Source organism: Magallana gigas, chromosome 4 (assembly GCF_963853765.1).
Source record: "Magallana gigas chromosome 4, xbMagGiga1.1, whole genome shotgun sequence".
Lineage (NCBI taxonomy): Eukaryota > Metazoa > Mollusca > Bivalvia > Ostreida > Ostreidae > Magallana > Magallana gigas.
In genome coordinates, this window is record NC_088856.1 from 30,067,138 (window position 1) to 30,079,222 (window position 12,085).

General features: G+C 34.4%; 1 protein-coding gene across 1 annotated transcript in view; it reads right to left on the minus strand.

The window, feature by feature from the left end:
• LOC105339616 (ubiquitin-like modifier-activating enzyme 1) overlaps positions 1-12,085 on the minus strand; it is a 127,190-nt gene that overhangs the window by 59,061 nt on the left and 56,044 nt on the right. The window lies entirely within an intron of this gene.

The window sequence follows — 12,085 nt, forward strand, 5'->3', positions numbered from 1 at the left end:
TTTTTTGAATCAAATATTTGTAAAGATTGGAAATAAGATTAATGAGTCCAAAACTAACTCAATTTTTGTGCACCATGTATTGCACTTTTTTTTTACTTCGAGAAACACTGTAGCTCCCCGGTTACCCATCAAATATTTTTAGACATCATATTCTAAGATCTAAGCTGCATTAACTGATCCATCTTATCCTAGATCTCAACGTATTATATATAACAAAATTGTAAAATGAACTATAAAATGATTTTAAAAAGTGAAAGGTCACTTTGACTTTTATATGATGACATGAATGTAAAACATAGCATTGAGGATCATGAGAAAAAGATTTTTAAACAGTTTCCCTATGCATTTCTATGTTAAACTTTGAACCTTTTGGGACCTAAGAATTGGTCAGGAGGTCAAAATGTTTACTATTTAGATTCTACACTATCTTAAGATGCTTAAATAGAAATTTCACAAAGTGCATCATTGTAGTTCTTGAGAAGATTTTTAAACATTGTCCGGAGGGTCGTGATTTTAATATTTAATGACCTACTAGTATATACAAGCTTTGATGTAACTATTGGTACCTGAGAAGATTTTTTAAGACACACCCCTTATTTACACTGTTTTGTAATAATGTTCTTCCATTTCATAAAAGGTTTCGCTCTTTACTTCAACAATTCATAATCCCCATCCCATAAGGATGCTTTGTACTTATTTTGGTTAAAGAAAGTGGACGCTTAAGATGTCAAATCGGCAGGAATGTAGGCGCACAAGGAGATTTCAACAACTAATTTTGAACATTTTTTCAATTATAACAGTCATTTGGTTTCGGTTGGACGTAGAATGGGTAGGAAAATGTTTAAAACGCAAAAGGTTTTATCATAATATGGGTCTTAATATAGCAACACGACAGAATTGATTCAAAACCCAACTTAATTACAGCTGTTTTTTAAAATGATTTTGTTGTCTCTGGGTGTTCTCTCCACAAATTTGAAACGTGTAAAGATGATAAATTCAACCCTTAAAACCTTCGTTTTTAAAAAAAAAAGATGGAGAGATGATCAAGAGATGACGAATTATGTACTTTCTCAAAATATTTTTTGTTGGATAAAGAACAATGTCCAGAGATATGATGTTTTTAAAACACTACTTTATACCACGTATTGTAAAGTATCGCATGGCTCCCGGGTTTTGTCCTGGATGAGTGACTACAGGCTTGTATTGTTTATGGGTTCAAATCCTCCTGGTGGGTCTTTTTTATTGTATGCTGAAATACTATTATGTTGAACTATAGAATATATTTAAATTTGTCGTTATTGATTTCTCTCACGTGTACGCTTTTTCTATTCTTATTGCTAGTTAATTATGATGCACAATATACTATAGAATGCTTAGTAGCTGATATAACTGTGTTAAAAAATATGCGCAATACCATTTCTAATAAAAATATTTATCAGTTTACCCTCCATTGCCCTTTTTAGAAAACCTTTGATTATTTATTCATTTCTGCCATATGTATACTATTTTCTGTTTTTAGTGCTAGTTTATTATGATTCACAATATAACTGATATAACTTTATTAAAATTTATATTCATTAACATTTCTAATAAAATTATTTATCAGTTTGTCCTTCACTGTCCTTTTTTGAAAACCTATGAATATTTTAATAGCCAGGATAGACATGTACTTCCTGCAAACTTACAATCTCGTGCACCCATTTCTTTGGCATAATGGTTCTAAAGCAGAAGTCAAAAATGTGAAAAGTTTACAGAAAGACGGACGGAAGGACAGACGACAGACAACAGGTGATCAAAAACTCTCGTTTGAACTTCTGATTCAGGTCAGCTTAAAATCCCAAATCACCTTTTTAACGTAAGATTTACAGTCCAAATTCAATACTTCTTATAAACGAGTTCATTCAAGAAAATTAACAACAACTTGTTAAACTTTTATGATTTATGATTTATTAACTTTAATTTAAGCTTGATTTAAACAGAATAAATATTTGTGCACACTGCCTGTCTTGTGTAGAGGGAAAGCTATAGTAAGACAATCAGATTATTGTTTGTTTCGTTTTCCTTTACTTAAGTGCACAAGTATTACATCATCAAGAAATACAAATATACAACAGTCAAAAAGAAGAAAAATCTTTGTAACTACGTCATTGCACTTTACTGACTGTGTATCAGTCGTCTTTTTGTCCGACTGTTTGATTGTTTATAAGTCATTCAATGTGAAAATGTCTAGTACCAGGTCACCACTCATGGGGTTATCTATTGCGGTCATTAGGGCATTGTTTACGTTACGAATCTCGTAGATTGTAACGTTCAGAACTTTTACATTCTCTGGCCCAGTATCGTTCAAAGTCTTTCGAACTTATCCGAAATCTTGACAAACACAAAAACACCATAAAATCTAAAAAAAAAACAAAACAAAAAAAACCGCTATTTCCAATCTAATTTTTTGGGATTCTAAAATTCACGGAAGGGGGAAGGGGTAGCGAAGAGCGATAAATGTTTAATTATAAAGTAAATATCGTTAAATTCTCTATAATTTCTAGTCAAGGGGTGGGGATCGAACTAACTCTCCTGAAATTCAATTTTCTATATCTGATGTTCTTCCCATCCCCATCCCCAACCCCCAACCCCCACTCCCAACCCCAATTCTGTACGTTCCTGATATCTGTACATGCGCGGATCCATAAAAATTTCTCTTGAAATGGGGTTGTCCACGGTGTTGATTTGTTTGCTGATAAGTGATTCCAAGGTCGTCATGATCCGGACATGTCCTTTATTTATCTTCAATTGTTTTTTTGTAAAAAGTGCTGTTCTTCACCCTTTGTAACAGGTTTTCATAAAAACAATAGAGTTTATTCCAATATTTTAACTTTTTATTAAATTCATGATCCCCCCCCCCCCCCGATAGTATACGTTCCTGGGGTCCGTTTCACAAAGTTATCTTATGACAAACATCTGTCTTAAGACCAAAATTTGTCATAAGTTTTTATCATAGCTGTTTCACAAAAATGTCTTAACTTATGATAATCTTAGGATTGTTCAAAATCTCAAGACACCTAGATACTTCTCTTAAGTCAATTTTAAACATGGCGGCGGCCTATGTTTTGATAAGAAATAGGCAACTTATAAGCTTGAGCGTGTATTCAGAGACAGAATCAAACCATTAGATTATATGGACGATTGTTACATCTTGGAGAGATTCCGTTTGCCACGACATGTTATCTTCGACTTATGTAATGAGCTCAATGATCGTTTAGAGCACCAAAACAAAAAATCACATTTCCTTCCATAAATCATTGCAAGTCGTGGTTGCGCTTCGTTTTTATGCAAGTAGAAGTTTTCAAGCTGTATGTGCAGATCTTCATGGTATAAGTACAGCAAGTGTGTCCAGAATTGTTTACGCTGTTACATTTTCTCTAGTTGCCTTAAAATCCTGTCTACATTAAATTTCCTTCTTCTGACATATATAATCAATACTATACTGGACTTCGCTCATATATGTAATTTCCCAAATGTGACAGTTTGCGATTCCAATTTCAAAATTTTGAATTTGGTAGCAAAGTGGCCTGGATAATCTCATGACGCATTTGTGTTCTTAAATTCTGTTTTGTGTCAAATGTTTGAGGATGGCAACATTAACAGAGGTTGTCTAGTTGGTGACACTGCGTACCAGTTAAAGAATCACTTACTAACACCCGTCTTGAACCTAAGCAACCCCATGAGGAGGCATACAATGATGTCCATGCTAAAATCATTTCTCTCTCTCTCTCTCTCTCTCTCTCTCTCTCTCTCTCTCTCTCTGTTTACTTTAACAATTATTTTCAAAAGACAAAAAAGACAATTAACATTGGTGTTCTTTAATTGTTCGAATTTAACACTATTTGACTTACAATTGTTTGTACTATCCATAATAGAAGGGGCATCTGTGGTCTTAGGACTGCTGGCTGATGTCGTGGCCAGCACGTCTATCCCTCCTCCACGCATGTAATTGCTGTCGGACCAATGATTCCTTCAATTCTCTCGTCCAAGGGGGTTAAAGACACATTGGATGATATATATCACCACCAGTTTTTCTTTGTACTCTTTTATTAAGCGCCAGCTTCTTCTTGCTTTCGCTAAAAATGCAAGTCCATTTCTTTTTAACATCCTCCCCAGAACGCGTGACGTTAGAACAATCAGCTGCATTTACTTGTTCTGCAATATCTTCCCAGACCTTTCTCTTCATTCTGTTGCACCCTGTTGTACTTTGCTTGGCAAATAGCAGTTGTTTCCTTTTTTCAACTTCTTCCGTTAAAATAGATAATTCAGAAGCTGAAAAATTGGGATTTCTTTTGCTGATAGTAAATGCACGAAGTGTTTGCTGGTCAGTTGGCGAATACAATCGAACCCTTGATTTTACAGTACCATGATTGGGCTATATTATAGGTGTACATAATAAAATGGTATGGCTGCAACAATGATGTATGTTGATTCATTTTATATAACTGATGCTCATCGTAAATGCTATTAATGTAAAGGTTATAATTATAAGAGATACAAATGTTTTTGCACTTATTTTAATTATATAGACCTACCACGCAGTAAATGATATACTCCATTTTAACTGAATTCATGTAGAATTATTTTCTTCGCTGTTTTGTTTTTATTGCTCTTATCAAAAGAAACTACAAAACAATACGGTACATAATAAAGTATCAGTAATGTTATTAAATATATATTTATACTACGTAAATAAATTCTTTACTTTACAATTTACTGATTGAATTTTATGCAATCTCCTATAATAATTTAAGATTATCTTAAGATAAGTTAAAGTTATGACAGCTTTGTGAAACAGCTATGTCATATCTTATGATAACCATTAGTCAAATCTTATGACAATCTTAAGACAAGTCTTATGATAAATCTTATGACAGATTTGTGAAACGGGCCCCTGATATCTGATTAAGGGGGGATCCGGAGAATTTTCTACGGAAACAGGGTTGTCCAAGGTGTTTAATGATTCATAAGGCGTCCAGATCCGGACATGTCTTTCGTTTAGATGAAGTTTAATTTATTTTTTGTAAAGTGCTGTTGTTTACCCTTTGTTACAGCTTTTCATTAAAACGATAAACTGCTAGGGTTAAAATTACTCCACTAGTACTTTCGATCATATATCAGTACATGTACAAATAAAATACGCAATCTAAATTCAAAGTTTGGTGCATAAGAGTGAATTTGCTGCCAAGATTATTTTCATTCATTTGAAAATCCTGTTTCTGTTTTGCGAAGAGTATCTCATATAATCCTTTAAGAAAGGAATGTGAATCAATTGATTTTTTCGCAGGTGAAAGTCGCGTGTAATTTGGAAACTCAATGAAATTCATTCAGCTAGCTGCTTTACACTCCGTGAATTCCCTATAACCCTGCCCTAAGCGGATATTCATTTCTAAAGATAAGTAAATTGACGAAATTAGAAATTCATATTGATATCATATGTACATTTCTGCTGTTAACTTAACTGTACGTATATATTGTTTATATTTATTTTATTGATAAGCTGTACAGCTTAGAGTTATAATAAAAAACTGAGCTGAGTTCGTAAACTGGTCGAACTAATCTAGCTGTCAAAACTAGCATTATGATACAATTATATCATTTTAAATTAAATTGTGATTACTTATTAATAATACATATGTATCTAGATGATTGAATTATAATCTGAATATCCAATCAAGTCCGTCTGCAAAATGTTATGATGGCGTGTGTGAATGTATGTATTGGGAGGGGGTAAGTTATGAGAGGATGGGAGAGAGCGTTTTCCCTTCCTTTTGACCAGCAATACATTATCCTCTATTTACGTCCATTAAAAATAAAATGGGGATACCCTAGGATTTTAGATAAATTAGATATATTTACAGGGTGTGACCAAAAACATCTTAAACTTTAAATATCATAAATCTTGTAAAATTGAATTATAATGATTTCATCAATTGCCATAAATTAAAGATGATCTTTTTCACTGGAAAATAAATATTAACCCTAAAGACAAACAACAACCCAAGCCCTTGTTTCAAACTTTATCTGCTTTTATGTCTGTGACGCCTTTGATGCTTGACCTTCTTCATCAAATATTAGTGTTACATTAAAAGTTTAAAATCGAAGATTTCTAAACTTATCTATAACAATAAAAAAAAAATGTGTAAAATGGAGAATGGTTTAAGATCTGGAAGAGAACGGTTGGGCTAACTGTGCTGGAACCCCGCACGTTAGTGGAGTGTGTGTGATATCGGGCTAGCTGTGCTGGAATCCCGCACGTTAGTGGAGTGTGTGTGATATCGGGCTAGCTGTGCTGGAACCCCGCACGTTAGTGTCGATTTTGTGCACAGAATTATATCGGATTGTCCGTGCTGGAATCTCCGCACGTTATTAAGTTGTTATCTCGGAACTCCGAGAATCGGTTTTCATTAGAATACCATGTACCGTTATTTCATCAACTTAAATACAACTTGTTGAACTTTTGTTTCGTTTTGGAGTTTTTATTCAGCGTAAACTTGAGCGAGTGTAACGAATTGAGCTTTCCCCTGACTTCACCATATGGATTTTAAGAACTTTTACATTACAATTTACAGTTTACAATACAAATCAAATACAAGATACGTTCGTGAAAGTTGGGTAGTATTTTTAGTAGAAAGCCGATTGGCATGCTACCGGGCGAACCGCAACTTCACGGAAAATTCGCGATAGGAACTTTTACACTTAAAATTCATTGGTGAACATTGGTGTGAGAATCGAATTGTTCCCCATCCTCTCAACTGAGCGAATGATAGAAACTCTAACGTCAAGATGAATCAACAAGTGCGACCGTCAATCCGCAAAAAGTCCGAAAAACAGAAACTACGGGACAGGAATCGAATGCAGCAGGTTTTGGATAAGAAATTCCAGAGATCTCAGAACTCTGTGTATCCGCCCGCTACTAACGTTACCATCATAACGACGCATTCGGAAGAAAATCCAACGCAAACTCTCCATGCGGATTTGGAATTGACCACCATCATTCCATGTCCAGGTGATGTAGTGGAAACCCATGCAAACGCCGTGGACGAAATAATTAAAGAAAATTCCAAACTAAGAGAACTCACAAAAACCTATGAGAGAAATATTAAAGACCTGAATGGACAGTTACTTTTATTACAGACCCTGTTACAAAAACAACCGAACTGTGCTGCTTATTAGACGCTAAATGGCTTTGAATCAACATATATTGTGAATTTTTGTCAAATATGTATGTTTGCATTGTTTTTTTTAAAGCTTTAGTTTTGTTTCAAAGTAGAACTCTGGGACAGAGTTCATTAAGGCTGTGAGAGAGATTGTTATAGATAAGTTAAGAAATCTTCGATTTTAAACTTTTAATGTAACAGGTTATCAATTTAAAATTTACAAGCTGCTATGAGAACTTAACTTTAATTTTTTCTCTCAAATTAACTATGCAATTTAGTTTGTAACAAAAAAAAAAAGGAAATAACAAAAAAAAAACAACAACAAAAAAAAACGGAGATGCTTTCATGTGACAAAATGTTAATCCTCTTAACACTAGTCATTGATATCTTCTTTACTTAATCTCCAAGCAAGTTAAATAATTGTTGGACAATAGAAGTGTGAAATTATCGTAACACCTATGTGTGTGAATGTTTACTTTTCTGGCATGCCATTACTATCCCTTTGTCATAAAAAAGCAATGCCTGTCAAAAAAAAAATAATTGTAACAGAGAATGTTTTAAGATCGGGAAGAGATCGGTTGGGCTAACTGTGCTGGAACTCCGCACGTTAGCATAGAGTGTTATGTTGGGCTAACTGTGCTGGAACCCCGCACGTTAGTGGAGTGTGTGTGATATCAGGCTAGCTGTGCTGGATTTCCGCACGTTAGAGTCGATTTTGTGTACAGAATTATATCGGACTGTCCGTGCTGGAATCTCTGCACGTTATCAAGTTGTTATCTCGGAACTCCGAGAATCGGTTTTCATTGGAATACCATGTACCGTTACTTCATCAACTTGAATACAACTTGTTGAACTTTTTAAAAAAAAAAATGTGTAAAAGGGAGAATGGTTTAAGATCTGGAAGAGAACGGTTGGGCTAACTGTGCTGGAATCCCGCACGTTAGTGGAGTGTGGGTGATATCGGGCTAGCTGTGCTGGAACCCCGCACGTTAGTGTCGATTTTGTGCACAGAATTATATCGGGTTGTCCGTGCTGGAATCTCCGCACGTTATTAAGTTGTTATCTCGGAACTCCGAGAATCGGTTTTCATTAGAATACCATGTACCGTTATTTCATCAACTTAAATACAACTTGTTGAACTTTTGTTTCGTTTTGGAGTTTTTATTCAGCGTAAACTTGAGCGAGTGTAACGAATTGAGCTTTCCCCTGACTTCACCATATGGATTTTAAGAACTTTTACATTACAATTTACAGTTTACAATACAAATCAAATACAAGATACGTTCGTGAAAGTTGGGTAGTATTTTTAGTAGAAAGCCGATTGGCATGCTACTGGGCTAACCGCAACTTCACGGAAAATTCGCGATAGGAACTTTTACATTTAAAATTCATCGGTGAAATTAGTACGGAACAAAATACTCTTACATATTTCGATACCTTTTTATTTAGGGTTAATTATTTTTCATATTTCGTAGCGTTAGTTTCTTTATTCTCCGTTCGTGATTTGTTATGATTTTAAGATATTTCTTTTTGCAAGTCGTCAACTTCAAATCGTGATAATTTTACCTGCAATAAAACAACACTTCTCCATGAACATGTATTTATAAATGGACAATCTAAAGAATATCCAAAATCAACTTTGGCACGATTATGGTGTAGAATACACATAAAGTTGCTAAGCGTTTAAGCTGCGAGTTGCCATCTGGTGAAATCAAAGCTTACAACATGAAAAAACAGTCTTACAGAAATCATTTGAAACCAATTAGTTTGATTTACGGTTTTTCCCTACAGTCTCAAAAAGTAATGAAAGTATTATTTAGTCCATACTTTTGATCACTTTAAAGTTAATAACACCCCTTATACACGTATATACTGTCATTGCATGTATACACAGTTTGTAGAAAATTAGAAAACATACAGAGACCAGAATTCATGTCGATAAGCTTCAATATTCGTATTATCAGCTACCATATAATCTAAAAGTATTAAAATTTAAATAATATCATAAAGGCGGAGGGTAAGTTTAGTAATCTAAGTGGGGTTTTATTAAGAAATTTAAAGTCAAATATAATGTTACATACAAAATCAATTCTTCGCTGTCTAACTTTAATTAGAAAAAATCTTTTTTTATTTTTATCATCCATTTGAACATAAAAAAATAAGTTTTTCTTTATTCATAGATTGAACAACCATGGCTCCTCGCTCTAGTGCCCAGGATGTGCACCGATGTGACCTTTGTGAGACCGCCATAGTCCGCAGCTACTGTGACTTTTGTCATGCCCTGCATTGGAGATCACATCTCAGATGGATATCACAAACATATCATAGTCCCTTTCCAGGAACGAAGATCAACCCTCATTTATCCAACCTGTAAAATACATCCACACAAGAATTGTGATTTTCAGTGTGAGGACTGCGGAAACATTTTTGTTTGTTCTTCCTGTACTGCATCTAAACAGCACAAAGGACATAACTTTGTAGAAGTTACAGAAGTTTACAAGACAAAGAAAGAAGTTATTAAAAAAGACACAAAAGACTTGGAGAATCATATTTCCCCTACATATGAAGAAATTTCCCTCGACTTGGAAAATCAGCTTGCCAGCTTGGATGGAGGATATGAGAAACTTACAACAACAATTTCAAAACAAGGAGAGCAATGGCACACGCAGCTAGGTTAAGGACGCCCATGGATTACCGTATGAAATAAATGCACTAAAAACAGACTTAATTTCAGACAAAGTTTACAAACTCATCCAAATATGGCAATGATAAAGTTTATACATCATTATGTTACTACCGATCTCCCCGACATTTTTCACCGGAACACAGTCACCGCATCAGCTGTTTATCACGTGATATGCTAAAAATAGAGCAGCTACATATGACTTCATTTATTGCAAAAGTTCAACGATATACGAATGAAATATTAAATTGTTGTTTATATCACTTAAAAGAAAATTAATTGCTTAATCTAAAAAGTGCTGGGAGCAACTATAGCAGTACCAGCAACATGCTTAACTTTAGCATTGATCGTACAAGTTTTAGAAATTTTGTCGATAACTAAGTCAATTCACGTGTCAAAAAAATGTTTCCTTTCAAGCTACAACTTGCTCCCAGCACTTTTTACAATCACTGGTATTTGATGAACATAAAAAAGTTAAAACACAATCCTTAGAATTGACTGGATATCGTTGAACTTTCACAATTTTAGACAGATATATATGATTTTAAGCAAATTAGCCGATTTTCAAACGCACTGATGATCAGGATCAAGGGCAGATAATCTGGCGTTGGGAAGCGCGGAAAATTTAAAGATTTACCTTGTTAATCGTTGGTTATTCCTTATCTGCACATTTTATTAACCTTTTGAACCTTTCAATTCGTAAACTACACAGGAATATTATGAATTTATTATTTTTTGTTCAGTTTAAACAGAATGGAGTGATGAATTCCTCAATGCACCAGAACAAAATCAGAGAACCACATGCGCGGATCTAAGGTCTGGGGTGGGGGCTGGTTTTCTATGAATGTCTACCTCATATAACTTCAGACTAATTTAAGTGTATAGATAACAGGCTAAAGGAAATAAGAAGCCAGATCCACGTAGGATCGATTTTGAAAGGGGGGGGGGATGACTCATCCAAAAATTCTTGACAAGCAAAAAAAAAATTAAATTTCTTTACATACTCTCAAAACAGTTGGGGGGCAACCCCCCCCCCCCCCCGCCCCAATCTTATACTACATGCCTGCTTTAATCCACCCCTGCTTATTAAATATGTAATTTGATATTGTTATGAAGTGTCCATGCGCGGATCTAGAGGAGGGGTCAGAGGGGTCCCAACCCCCCTGGAAAATGAAAATGTATTAAATTTACATAGTAAAATCATTGCAAATATGCCTTAGACCCAAATCAAATGAATACAAAATTAAGAAAACAATATACTTTTATTGAAAAACAAAATTTCAAAACTCACAATTGTTATTTTTTTAAACAGCTTTAATTTTGTTTTTAATAATGTCTTAACACATTCAAAATACACCAAAGCATGATGATGAGCACTTTTTTATCCATCATGTTTATGCATTATAACATTAATTTTTCATTAAATAGTCTGTAGAACACAGGGAATATATGGGTAGGGATGACAGGGTAACCTCAAGAGTTGAAACCACAAGAATCGACCCGCAAAACCCATGTCGCCAGGTGGTAGCAGAAGTCCATGTTGGGCTGAAATTAAAATTTAAAAAAGAAATTATCTGTGAGAACATATGCATAGCAAATACATTAATATTTGTTTAAAAAAAAATACACTGACCATGCAGCGTTATAAGTATAACAACATGCGCGGATCTAGAAGGGGGAAGTTTTACGACCCCCCCCCCCCCCGGGAAATAAAAATAAATTAATTTACATCGTAAAATTATCAAATATGCCTCGGACCCCCATGAAAAACCCAATTACCCTTCGGACCCCCACCCCCCGGGAAAAATTTCCGGATCTGTGCATGTGACAAGATAGCAGTACAAAAATCAAACCAAATATCTTAGATATAAACTATTAACACATATCAAATTAAGAGAGAGAGAGAGAGAGAGAGAGAGAGAGAGAGAGAGAGAGAGAGAGTCTGCTTTACTCAAAGTGTAATAGTAAATATTCAATTTCTTTTGATATACAGTATATCTCTTCTCGAAATAATCTTTTACTAAATTATAATTCCATTAGTTTCATATTTTTTTTCTAGCAATGAACTGTCCATAAAGTCACACATAAGCTGATGTATCTGAGCACAGTAACAATTAATCCAACATACACATCTATTTGTTATCTCAAAATTGTTTGTATACAACGTACATGTATACATACGCTATGCATGGAAACTTTACCG